The sequence below is a fragment of the Armigeres subalbatus genome, unplaced genomic scaffold (assembly GCF_024139115.2).
Source record: "Armigeres subalbatus isolate Guangzhou_Male unplaced genomic scaffold, GZ_Asu_2 Contig149, whole genome shotgun sequence".
Classification (NCBI taxonomy): Eukaryota; Metazoa; Arthropoda; class Insecta; order Diptera; family Culicidae; genus Armigeres; species Armigeres subalbatus.
In genome coordinates this window covers 43,667-56,329 of record NW_026942275.1, presented here as the reverse complement: position 1 = coordinate 56,329, position 12,663 = coordinate 43,667, and the positions used below count along the sequence as shown (strand labels likewise).

General features: G+C 40.1%; 1 pseudogene; it reads left to right on the top strand.

Annotated features, from left to right (window-relative positions):
* Positions 1-9,012: 9,012 nt before the first annotated feature.
* Positions 9,013-12,085, top strand: LOC134202859 (RNA-binding protein spenito-like; annotated as a pseudogene).
* Positions 12,086-12,663: the final 578 nt, after the last annotated feature.

Here is a 12,663-nt window from a genome sequence, read left to right as displayed (position 1 = left end):
AAATCAAGATTGATTATTTTACAAATTTTGTTTTGAAAGCTCTCACTGTAAAAATAACAATTTTACACTGAGAAAAAAACTTTCAGATCAAACATTTAGTATTCAATTTAAACAGTTTAGCACTCAAAGTTACAATATTTGTCTAACTTTTGGAATAACAATTAGAAAATGTTAAAAACACAACTTTTTTTCGCTCTGTGTACGGAACTAAAGCTACATTTCAACAGGAATGACGGCGCTTATTATTAACTACTAGCAAAATTAATAAAAATGTGGGGGGGATACATTGAATTGATATATCATTTTTTTCTGTGTGGTGATGGTGGACATCATAGTTTGTTTGCCTCTGTGCGGAAAGAAAAGTTAATTTTTGCGTGTGAAAGTGAACTTGTGCCGCGGAAAAATATTTCTATCGTGTGCCCTTTTTGTTACTGTATCAGGATAAGTAGGAGGCATTTAGCCTCCGTGCCAAATTTTCATTTAATTTAACATTTATTACTCAACACAGCATCCCGTGAAGCCATAGTTTTACCTATAGCTTCGCGCGGCAAGCTGTTGTTGTTCATTTGCTTGCCCTATTTCTTTCATTCGTCTCTGTGGATCGTGTAGTGTGTTGTTGCATGTTTGAGTCCACTGCTGTGTAGAGGATGGAGTGCGAAAAGTGCAAAGTGGGGATCGCAATCAACGATTTCCCACTGTGTTGTTTTCTATGTGAGAAATATTTTCATGCCCGCTGCTCTCCTATTGAAGCGAAGGCAGCGGCCAGAGTGATTACAGAGAATGCAAATGTACTTTTCAAGGGTTGTGACTGTCTATCTAGTCGATCTTGCGACGGACAGAATGTACAGGTTCCGAATACCATTCGTTTCGATGAAGAGATGAAGAAACTTTCTTCTCTTTCTGATTCGATCGGTGATATTCGGAATCACATTACTGCCCAAATAGACAGCGCGTTGTTAATCGGTATTGAGAAATTGCAGTAAAATGTATCTGAGGTTTTGAACGAGGCTGTTAATGGTCTCAAAGATTCGATCAGCAAAGAAATGGAAAATATGAAATGTTCATTTTTTCAATTTACCCCAGGAAGAAATGTAGCTGTAATGAATGAAATGCAAGGTACATCGCGAAAGGCTACGGGGCCTAATTTGACTCCCAAAACGAAAAAGCGTAAGGTACAAGATGTTGACGATACATCTGATATTGCAATGCCAGAAAATTTTAGTTTCGCGGATATTGTTAAAAGTAATGTTGGGAAAAATAACGTTAAAGTAACGAAAAAAGTCACTGCGCCTAAGGAAGTAAAGGTCACTCGTAAGGCTCGTCCGGTCATTGTGATTAAACCGAAAGAGTCCAACCAGAGTAGCGATGATACTCGGAAATTTTTGAATAGTAAACTGGATCCAAAAACACACAGGATCAGTAACTTTAGAAACGGGAAAAACGGCTCTATTATTGCTGAGTGTGCAACAGGATTTAATGTTGATGTTGTGAAAATGGCATTCAAAGCAATCTGGGTGAAAACTATGATGCTGTTGTTCCCTCATCGGTGCCAAGACTAAAAGTGATGGGAATGTGCGATAAGTTTTCTTCCGATGAATTCATTCAGATTTTGAAAGATCAGAATGAAGACATCGCAATAAATGATGTTAAAGTAATAAGAATGTATGAAAATCCACGTTTTAAGTACAACAAGAACAATGTTGTTATTGAAGTCGATAAAGAGACTTATAGTTGTTTGTTGACCGCGAGAAAAGTTAACATAAGGTTTGATCGGTGCCTTGTTGTTCCCGAAATTAGTGTTTTGAGATGTTTTCAATGTGGAGAATTTGGGCACATGAGTACGGATTGCAAAAATGGCATTGCGTGCTCAAAGTGCAGCTAGACATCCGAATGCACGTCAACTGTATTGAAATGTGTCAATTGTATAAAAATGAATTCCGAACGTAAAATGAAATTGGACGTGAACCACAGTGCCTTCAGTACTGAGTGTAGTGTTTATAAGCGATTAGTTGAACGGAAAAAGAGCAGCTTACGTTTCAATGAATAGCAACCAAGTTCTAGTAGAAATGTGAGCAAATTCGATATTTTGTATTTGAATATTGCGGGTTTGTCTACAAACTACGTTGCATTACGTAAGATTGTAGAAGATAAACGTCCATTTTTAGTGTTTCTATCTGAAACTCATATAGTCGACATTGAAGCATTTGATCAGTATAGCATTCCGGGTTATAGTGTAGCTGCTTGTTTATCACATTCTAGACACACTGGCGGTGTTGCTATTTATGTCAAAGAATCAGTTCAGTTCAAGCTTCAATTAAACGAAGTTTGTGATGGAAACTGGTTCTTAGGCATTGCAGTTGTACGTGGCATGAAGATGGGTAATTATGGTGTTTTATATCACTCTCCCAGTGCAAGTGACCAGCGCTTTATTGAGATTTTGGAATACTGGTTTGAGTCATTTATAGATCCTAGTAAATTAAATGTAATTGCTGGTGATTTTAATATTAATTGGTGTGACGATTCCAATTCGAATCATTTGAAACATTTAGCGGATTTTTCAATTTAAAACAAAAAGTAAATTCTTATACGCGTATTTCCCAGCACAGTAGAACTTTGATTGATCATGTGTATACAAATTTTGATTCTGTAACTAGCGAAACGAGTAATGATTTAAAAGTAACCGATCATGAAACGCTAGTCATTAACGTTACCGACAATAATAGTAATGATAGTAATTTAATTAAAATGAAGTGCTGGAGAAAATACTCTAAACAAGCAATTTCGGGTCTTGTCGAAAGAAACGTGGATTTTCAAGAAAATTCCGGTAATATAGATGAAAGATCAGCTGTTCTCACAAACGTTTTGAAATCCTGTACCAATCAATTAATAGAACAGAAGTTAGTAACTTTGCATAATTCTAACAGCTGGTATAATTTAGATCTTTTGCGCCTGAAACGTAAAAGAGATAAATTGTATAAAAAGTTTCAAAGAACTAATAATGAAAATCATTGGAATAGGTATCAGGTAGCGCGGAACAAATATTCGCAATCTTTGACACGTACACGATGCGAGTATATTCAGAGGAAAATTTATCAGCATCAAAACAACAGCAAAGAGTTATGGAAAATATTGAAATCATTATTAAAGCCTAGTAGTTGCAAGCCGCGGTCCATAACTTTTAATGGCACATTAGAACAGTCAGAACAAGAAATTGCATCTAAATTCAACGATTATTTCGTCAATAGTGTCTTATCCATTAACCGATCTATCGAGTTAGTGGATGAGCCTGATGAAATAAAACAGCCGATAAATATTAACTGTCGATTTGATTGTTTTCACCCTATTACTTTTGAAGAACTTAAAAACATTTGCTTTTCTTTAGGTAAAACGGCTGGAGTTGATAATGTTAATGCTAGAGTTATTCAAGATTGCTTTCATGTCATTGGACGCAACTTGCTGGACCTTATAAATGAATCGTTACAAACTGGGCACGTGCCGCATGTTTGGAAGGAATCACTAGTGATTCCAATACAAAAAGTTGCTGGAACGATTAAAGCCGAAGAGTTTCGTCCCATCAACATGTTGCACACATTAGAGAAAATTTTAGAACTTGTAGTTAAAGGCCAGCTAATTACATATTTAAATAGTAATAACTTGTTAATACCGGAACAATCAGGTTACAGAGAAGGTCATTCCTGTGAAACTGCATTGAACTTGGTATTATCTAAATGGAAAGAAAATATGGAGCGTAAAGATACTATTCTAGCTGTGTTTTTGGATCTCAAACGCGCTTTTGAGACAATTTCTCGGCCCTTATTGTTGAAAACTGTTAAGCGCTTTGGAATTTCGGGTTCTGCATACAAATGGTTTGAAAGCTATTTGTCTGACAGATCCCAACGGACTACTTTCAATGATTATGTGTCGTGTCCCGTGGAGAATGACCTTGGTGTACCACAGGGAAGTGTATTAGGGCCCTTTTGTTCATTATGTACATTAATGACATGCGACGGGTCTTACGTTATTGTGATATTAATTTGTTTGCTGATGATACTGTAATATTCATTGCAGCTCAAAATCTGGAGGAAGCGATTGAACACTTGAATGAAGATTTGCATTCTTTAAGTAGATGGTTGAAGTACAAACAGTTAAAATTGAATATTAGTAAAACAAAGTATATGGTTATTTCGCGAAATCGTTCAATTAATAATGTCTCTGTGAAAATTGATGACGAGACTCTTGATCGCGTACGGGAAATTAAATATCTTGGCGTGATTATTGATGATAAATTGAAATTTGACCAACATATTGACAATGTCATCAAGAAAATAGCCAAGAAGTATGGAATCCTATGTCGACTGAAAACGAATTAAATACAGCTAGTAAAATACAGTTGTACAAATCAATGTTCTCTCCTCACTTGGACTTTTGCCCTTCCATTTTTTTTAGCAAATCAAACATAAATATCGAGATTGCAGCGCTTGCAGAATAAGATTATGCGTTTGATTTTAAGATGTAACAGATTCACTTCCTCAACTTTTTGTTGGATGCATTGCAGTGGCTCTCGGTGAAGCAAAAGAATTGTGTATTTAACAATGGTGTTCATTTTCAAAGCAGTAAATGGTTTGCTGCCTCGATATTTGTGTGATCGAATTGAAAGAAGAAGTGACATTCATAGATATAACACTAGAAACGCGGAAGATGTAAGAACATCTAACTTTTTGCATGGAGCTTCACAGAATTCTTTGTTTTTTAAAGGTATCAATGATTTCAATTCGATGCCTACACATATCAAACGATGCAACGACATTATCACAATTCAAGAGACTTTGTGTTTCACACGTAAAGCTGTATTTTAAGCAGCTACTTAGTTGACTTTTAAAAATCATTAATTATTGTATCTTGACGAAGTTTGACCTACGGATATTTTGTTTGGACCATTGTGTTTTCAATTATTGAGGCACTAATAAACTATTTTGTTCGCCTCGATGATGATGATGGATTTTATATTTATTGACGTAATTGTAATTTGACCTTTTTCTTGTGTAGTCTACAAAAGTTTGAGTCTCGCGCGCGTAAAGCAGATATGAATGATTTTTAAATTTGTGTACAGACTTGCGCTTTTTCAGCTGTTTCAATGATTCTGCGGATTAGTAATAGGCTATCTAGTAGAGTTTGGTTTCCGCGGTTGATACCGAAACTTTTGATATCGACGGAGCGGTAACACAAGTTTTGATTTTGTTGACAACGACATAGTTTATTAGATTATTATTGATGCTTTGAGTGGCTAACGTTACTTGTAATTACATGAAACGCGATTCTTGGTGGAACTTTTGAAATCTGTGCGAGAGGTATCACAAGTTTTGCATTTTTATGCACTCGAAGCATCACTACTGATACTTATGAGAATCTGTAGATGAAATAAACAGTTTTTACATTTAATATTTTGCTGGATAGTAATGGAAAGTTAAGAAATTTATATCTGTGATGGTAATCAGATCGTTTTTGTTTTGTTTTGCAAATCTGATTAAATTGTTGAAAAATTAAATTCAATTAATTATCTTAAAGATAAATCGTCTAGCTCAAACCTTTGTAGGGGTATGTGGCGGGACCATCATCATCATCATCATCATATCACAAATTTAGAAACAAAACAATGCAATTCCACATACTCTAGGGTGCTGAAGCTGAAGCGGACAAATTAAAACATCATTTCCTTTCTCTAATTTTCTATTAGAGCAATGGAATCGATGCGGGTTATCAGACCGTTTGACATGAACATTGATGATAATCGACAAGCATCAGAGTGGGCAAAATGGAAAAGGCAGTTGGAGTGTTACTTCAGCGCCTGTAACGTGACGAATCAGTCGGACAAATTAGCGAAATTACTATTTCTTGGCGGCCCTGATTTGCAGGAGTTGCATGACAACTTACCCGAAGCAAAACGAGTCCATTTAGTGCTCAGCGATCCTCCTTATTATGATGCTGCTGTCGCTGCTTTTGATGCACATTTTGAGCCTAAGCGTATGATTGCGTATGAACGGTATGTGTTCAGGCAGATGTCGCAAAAACCAGGTGAAAGATTGTCAGACTTTGCTCTGAGACTAAGGGTTCAGGCAAAGCGGTGCGAATTTTTGGCTGACGTTTTCGAAGATATGATTATCGACCAGATAACAGAGAAGGGTAACTCAGATGCTTTGCGAATGGAGATTTTGAAAAGGGACGCAAGGTCATTGAACGATATCATCGCTTTGGGAACAGCAATCTCGGAATCAAAATTGAAATCGATGCAGATGGCGAATAATGGACGTGATAATCGAGAAGACGGAAGTGTCAATCTAGTGAAACGCCAACGTCGTGGTCAGGTTGCATACCCACCGCGTAACCCGACTATGAATCGTGGGGTTGTGATGACGTGCTACGCGTGCGGTCGTCCAGGTCATCTTAAGTCTAGCAAGTGGTGCCCTGCGAAAGGAGTGAAATGTAATAGATGCTACATCATGGGTCACTACGCAAAGTGCTGCTTCAGATTTGGGCAAACCCAAAGCCAAGATTCTTCGCAGCATCGCAAAAGATCGTTCCAGGAGATATCCGAGAAAGCCAATTTGTACGAGCATCCAGCGAAACGCATCAGAGCCGTGTCAGAGAAGAACGATGGTAACCAAGAAGATGCAAACATCTTCTTTGCAATGGGACGTAATCAGTTCCGTTTCTGTATTGGTGGGGTCGCAGTACCGATGACGATAGACTCCGGGGCTGATGTAAACATCATTACAGCAAATATCTGGCAGCAGATGAAAGAGAATGGTATTGAAGTGTACGATTGGTCGAAACAATCTGATCGTGTACTAAAGGCTTATGCCAGCAGTGAACCATTGGATGTAAAAGGCATGTTCTGTGCAGAAATAGTTGCAGGAACTAATACTACGAATGCGAAGTTTTATGTAGTAGAAGGGGGAACGCAGTGTTTGTTAGGTGAAGATACTGCCAGCCCAACAAACAATTTTAGCTGAATAAGCTAATTTTCTAGCTGAAGAAAGCTATTTTTAGTTGAATAAACGCTCCATTAGCTTCCAATGTTTGTTGGGAGGGAACTGGAAGTATTACAAATCGGGTTCAATATTGCCGCCGTCGATCAGTCACCAAAAGAATTTCCAAAAATGAAAGGGATACTTTTGGAAATTCCGATCGATCTTTCAGTACAACCAGTTCAGCAGCCATATCGGCGTGCTCCGATAACCCTCGAGAGCTTGATTGCGGCTAAGCTACAGAGTTTATTGGAGCAAGGAATTATCGAACGTGTGACAGAACCATCCGCTTGGGTATCCCCGTTAGTTCCAGTCTTGAAGGATTCCGGCGAGGTTCGCCTTTGTGTGGACATGCGGCGGGCCAATCGAGCTGTATTGAGGGAGAAACATCCGCTTCCTATCATCGAAGAACTTCTGGGCAGCATCAAAGGAGCCATCCGTTTCTCTAAGGTGGATATAAAAGATGCTTACCACCAAATTGAGATTTCGGAACGGTCGCGCGAAATAACCACTTTCATTACCAAGTATGGTTTATTCAGGTAACTGAATCTGTTGAGTTAATTTGCTTTATTTTGTATGAATTGGAATAAATAACGTAATGAATTTTCAAATGTTGTGTTCATTTCTTATAGATATAAAAGGCTTATGTTCGGTGTTTGTTCAGCCCCAGAACTTTTCCAAAAAGTTATGGAAACTATAGTAGCTGGTCTAGACGGAATTATCGTTTACATCGACGACGTAGTGGTTTTCGGAAGTTCAGAAGAGGAGCATGCAAAGCGGCTACAGGCGTTGTTAGATAGGCTGGCGGAATACGAGATATTGCTGAACTCAGCTAAATGTATATTTAATGTGAGTAAACTCGAGTTTTTAGGACATGAATTGTCGGTAAACGGTATAAGACCAACAGAGAGTAGGGTGAAAGCTATAGAACAATTCCGTTCCCCGTCAAATGCAGCAGAATTAAGGAGTTTTCTGGGTTTGGTGACATACGTCGGCCGATTTGTCCCGTGCTTAGCTAGTAAAACGGATAGTTTACGAAACCTTCTCCGCGCAGGGACACCTTTCATCTGGAAAAATGTCCATCAGTGTGCTTTTGATTCGATAAAGAAAGCTATATCATCGGTAGGTTTTCTTGGTTTCTTTGATCCCAATGATACCAGTTTGCTTATTGCGGATGCAAGCCCGACTGGACTTGGAGCAGTCCTGCTCCAAGAAAATGATAGGAAAGAGAAAAGGATTATTACGTTTCAAACCATTCGAATCCGAACTATACCGATCACGAAACCTTCTCATGAGAAGCGAACTTATAATTGTACCAGAGTCTCTGCAATCTCGAATTCTTCAACTGGCTCATGAGTCACACCCGGGAATAATATATATGAAACGAAGGCTGCGTCAAAAAGTGTGGTGGCCCGTGAAAAGCTGCAAATCATGCACGATTGTGTCCGCGCTCGACCCTCCGGAACCCTTGCGATCTACGTGTATGCCGGAAAGACCTTGGGTAGATTTAGCAGCGGACTTCGTCGGGTCATTACCGTCTTTAGATAATCTTTTGGTTATCGTTGATTATTTCAGCAGGTTTATAGAGGTGATAGTCCTGAAAGAAATCACTGCGGCAACGACGGTCAAAGCCTTCCACGAGACGTTTTGCCGGTTTGGGATGCCAGAGACCCTTAAAACCGACAACGGTCCACAATTTAGAAGCGGGGAATTCAAAAGCTTCTGTCAGGAGTACGGTATCGAAGTTCGTAAAAGTACTCCTTATTGGCCACAAGCGAATGGGGAGGTTGAGCGTGTAAATGGCATGATAAAGAAACATCTGCGAATAAGTCAGGTAGAAGATACGGATTGGAAGTGGGACCTTCGGATGTGCGTACTAATGTACAATTCAACTCCTCATTCCACCACAGGCGTCGCACCATCTGTATTAATGTTTGGGAGAATATTAAAAGACAAGCTTCCGTCTGTTCCACTCAAATCTAACAGAATGGTAGAAGAGATAAGAGACAAAGATACAGAGCAAAAGCACAAAAGCGCAGAATACGCCAATCTACGACGACGTGCAAGAACAAGTAACGTGCTAGTGGGTGATACAGTTGTGGTAAAGAGACCCACCAAGGAGAACAAGCTGACCTCGAACTTCAGTCCAGAAGAGTGGGTGGTTATCGAGAAAAACGGTTCACAGGTAACACTTCGTTCAAAAGTCTCTGATAGTATTATCCACAGAAACGCATCTCATGTCAAGCAATTTACACCAAATGTCCAAGGGGATGGGCAGAGGTCTTCAGAGGATGAAGTTTCGGACCTGGACCTGGCGAATGACCAAAGTGACGAGCGGACAAACGACCACAGCTGTGATCCTGCCATTCCGATAATGAACCAGACACGACCGCAAAGACAGAAGAAGCAACCAGTGTATTTAAGTGATTTTCAGATAAACAATGTTCGTTAGTGTAAAGAAAGGGAGGGATTGTGATGTACTTTATGTCTGACCTCTGTGAGATGAGTGGTTTCAGTTGCAGGGAGAAGAGCTTGAACGACATTGTAAACAAGAACAGTTACAGGATGGAATGACATAAATAAAGAGAGTTTGAGTTTAAGTCGCATGCGAGACGGACGTGTTTTATTTGTGGTTAAGAACCTGACACTGACTACCAACAAAACTCAATAAGTGAACGGTATGAATTAATTTTACATTCGGCGCAATCACTTATGCAATGCGGCAAATCGAAGAAATAGTTGTAACTAATTAAAAAACAACACAATGACAATTCCACGTGAAAAAATCGCAATGTGTGCACTGACAGGAGAGTTGCGGGTCTGTAGCAAAACATTTTGAAAATTAGAATCTCTCGAGTCCGCGGCTCCCAGCCCGAGAGCGGCATCCACACAAATATAACCATTACTCCTTACCTATGCAAATAAAGCTTCGCCGCTACAAACTCTTTTCGGCTTCCCGTGAAGTTCGTTCAAAACTGCTAAGCACACATCTTTACACAACATGATGGGTGATTCCACAAGCAACGCCGGCACGCACTCCTGGCAGGATCGCCAAATGTGCAATTCAACATCGCACATACGAATCACCCATCATGTTTACATTGCTTGCACTCGCGTCTGACCTCGTGATGAAGGAAGAATTGACTGACCGCGAATGTGTCTCTTGCATGCGATGGCTGCTACGATCTGTCATGTGACTGAAGAACAGTATATTAGACTTGTTCATGTTTATAGGCCTGTCCAACGCCACACAATAGCTTTTCACGATCTCATTCACGATTCCGTCTATTGCGTTCCACATTTTGCCAGGTCTCTCCCGCTGCGTTCTATTCTTCCACAAGCTGCTTACACTCATCGTCAAGCCAATCATTTCATCGACTGCGTCGGTCATGGCTGCTTTTGCTGTACCCTAGCAATCGTCAAGTGGTGCATCACAGATCTTCCAGCACAGCAATGTCGACTCGAGATACTGCACGTATGCTTTGACATCAGGTTGACAGTCGCTCTAGATATTACCAAGGCAGTCGTTGGTTCCAAACATTGTTGATGTTGCACGGTTAGAAAAAAGTACTTAATATTAGGTACTTTTCACTCAAATCGGGGGTTCAGTGTGGGAACCCAAAATTAAGTAATTTTTTCTTGAAATTAAATAAAATTCACTCAATATTAAGTAAAATATACTTAATTTTAAATAGAAACTAACCAAAAGTTAGGTAAATTTCACTCAACTTTTGTAAACATGAGATTACTCAACGTTGGGTTCCCACACTTTAATCATTGACGAATACATAGACCGAAATGTCCGGTACAAAGCCATCAGAAAATCGGGCACCATGTCTTCTTCTTCATTTTGAAGAAAATACCCTCGTGGGTGACGAATTACATAAATATTTTACGAGCGCTGACTTACCCCCTCTTGACGTTTTGACAGTTTGTTTGTTTTTCTCCCTCACCTTGTGACGTCGTTTCGGTTCGTTTGTTGTTTGTTCGTTTCGTTATTTACTCAGTTGGAGCGTGAGTTCGACCGTTTTGGTGCCATCAAAAAGATTGAATATAACAAAGGGGACACCCAGGCCTACATTCTGTACGATTCTATTGATGCTGCTACGGCTGCTGTGAAGGAAATGCGTGGATTCCCGTTAGAGGCACCGGATCGTCGTATTCGTATCGATTTTGCTGATAACGGAACAGCACCATCGTTCTCGAAGAACAGTGGAGGTTTTGAGGAAGGCGGTGAGTATCGTCGCGGCCCCGACTACGAATATCCGGAAGGCGGTGCATCATACGAGGAAAATTCATCGTACGGCTATGGTGGAAAACCGTTCCGCGGCCGTGGAGGATTCCGCGGACGTGGTGGTTTCCGTAGCGGTTTTCATCGTGATGGCCCACCGCACCACGGGGACAATGATGAATGGCGTCGATCAGGAGCCGATGGCGAATATGATTCACGCCGTCGTTCTGGATCACGTGAACCAGGAATCGATAGATCTCGTTCCCGTTCACCGAGGCGACGCAGTCTTGTAGGAATGGCATGTTATTGAATGCAAGAACGTTACCAGAAGTGGCACGGAAATCTACCACAGTCTGACAAGGGGCGCTGATTTTGAAGATTTCTCTATTCCCCGCCAAGTTGCACCTAACGGACGGAGACAACGGAATAGTGGACAGCCTGATGAAGGACGAGGAAGGTAAACACCACCTTCGTATTACTCAGCGACTACGCCTCGATCAACCCAAGTTGGAAGATGTGCAGAAGCGCATATCGACGTCATCGTCGCACGCAATCTTCCTCGGCCTGCCGGGATCGACGTCATCGGTAGCATCGTCGGATGATGCCAGCGTTCAGACGCGTCCACTGCGTTATCTCGTGTCCTACCTGAAGCAGAAAAAAGCGGCCGGCGTTATATCCTTACTCAATAAAGAAACGGAAGCAACTGGTGTGCTCTACTCATTCTCGTCATGCGATTTTTCGACAGAATTGTTGAAACGAACATGTCACAACCTCACTGAAGGAAGACCATCTGGTAATCGTGGTGGTCCGAGGAGGAACAATCCTCTGAAGTGCCTTCTTTCTGGTATTGCAGCAACTAGGGTTAAACGACCTATTATGGAGGGGTTAAGCACCGTGTCGAAACAAAATTGATTACAAAAATTCTTCGAAAATTACCTGTTGGTCGACTTCCACATTGTAGTAGTTGAATAGGATGCTCGTTAACTATAGTTTTAAATATATTACGTCATTTGTGCTAAAATTATGTTGTTTTGTTTTTATCACAATAAAATAAACTACCACAATAATAAGACGCAGTTGCCTATCGTTGCGATATTTTTTGAAAGTCAGTCCTATTGTTGCGGTATTGCATGTAATTCTTATGGAGAGCGATACCGCAATAATAGGCTCAAAGGATTCAAATTTTTAACGAAAAATGATGATTTTTCATCGTTTTGAACGGAATTTTGTCAAACAAAAGCTGTTCTAGTCGTTAATCCGAAGAGTTTTAGCGTACCCACAATTGTTTGCAATGGTATTATATCCAGAATGGACTTCTTTAACACTATCGCAACATTAGGGCATACCACAACGATAGGACGTTATACCCTAGTCCATATTGGCACAGCATACAACATGGCTGGTCTA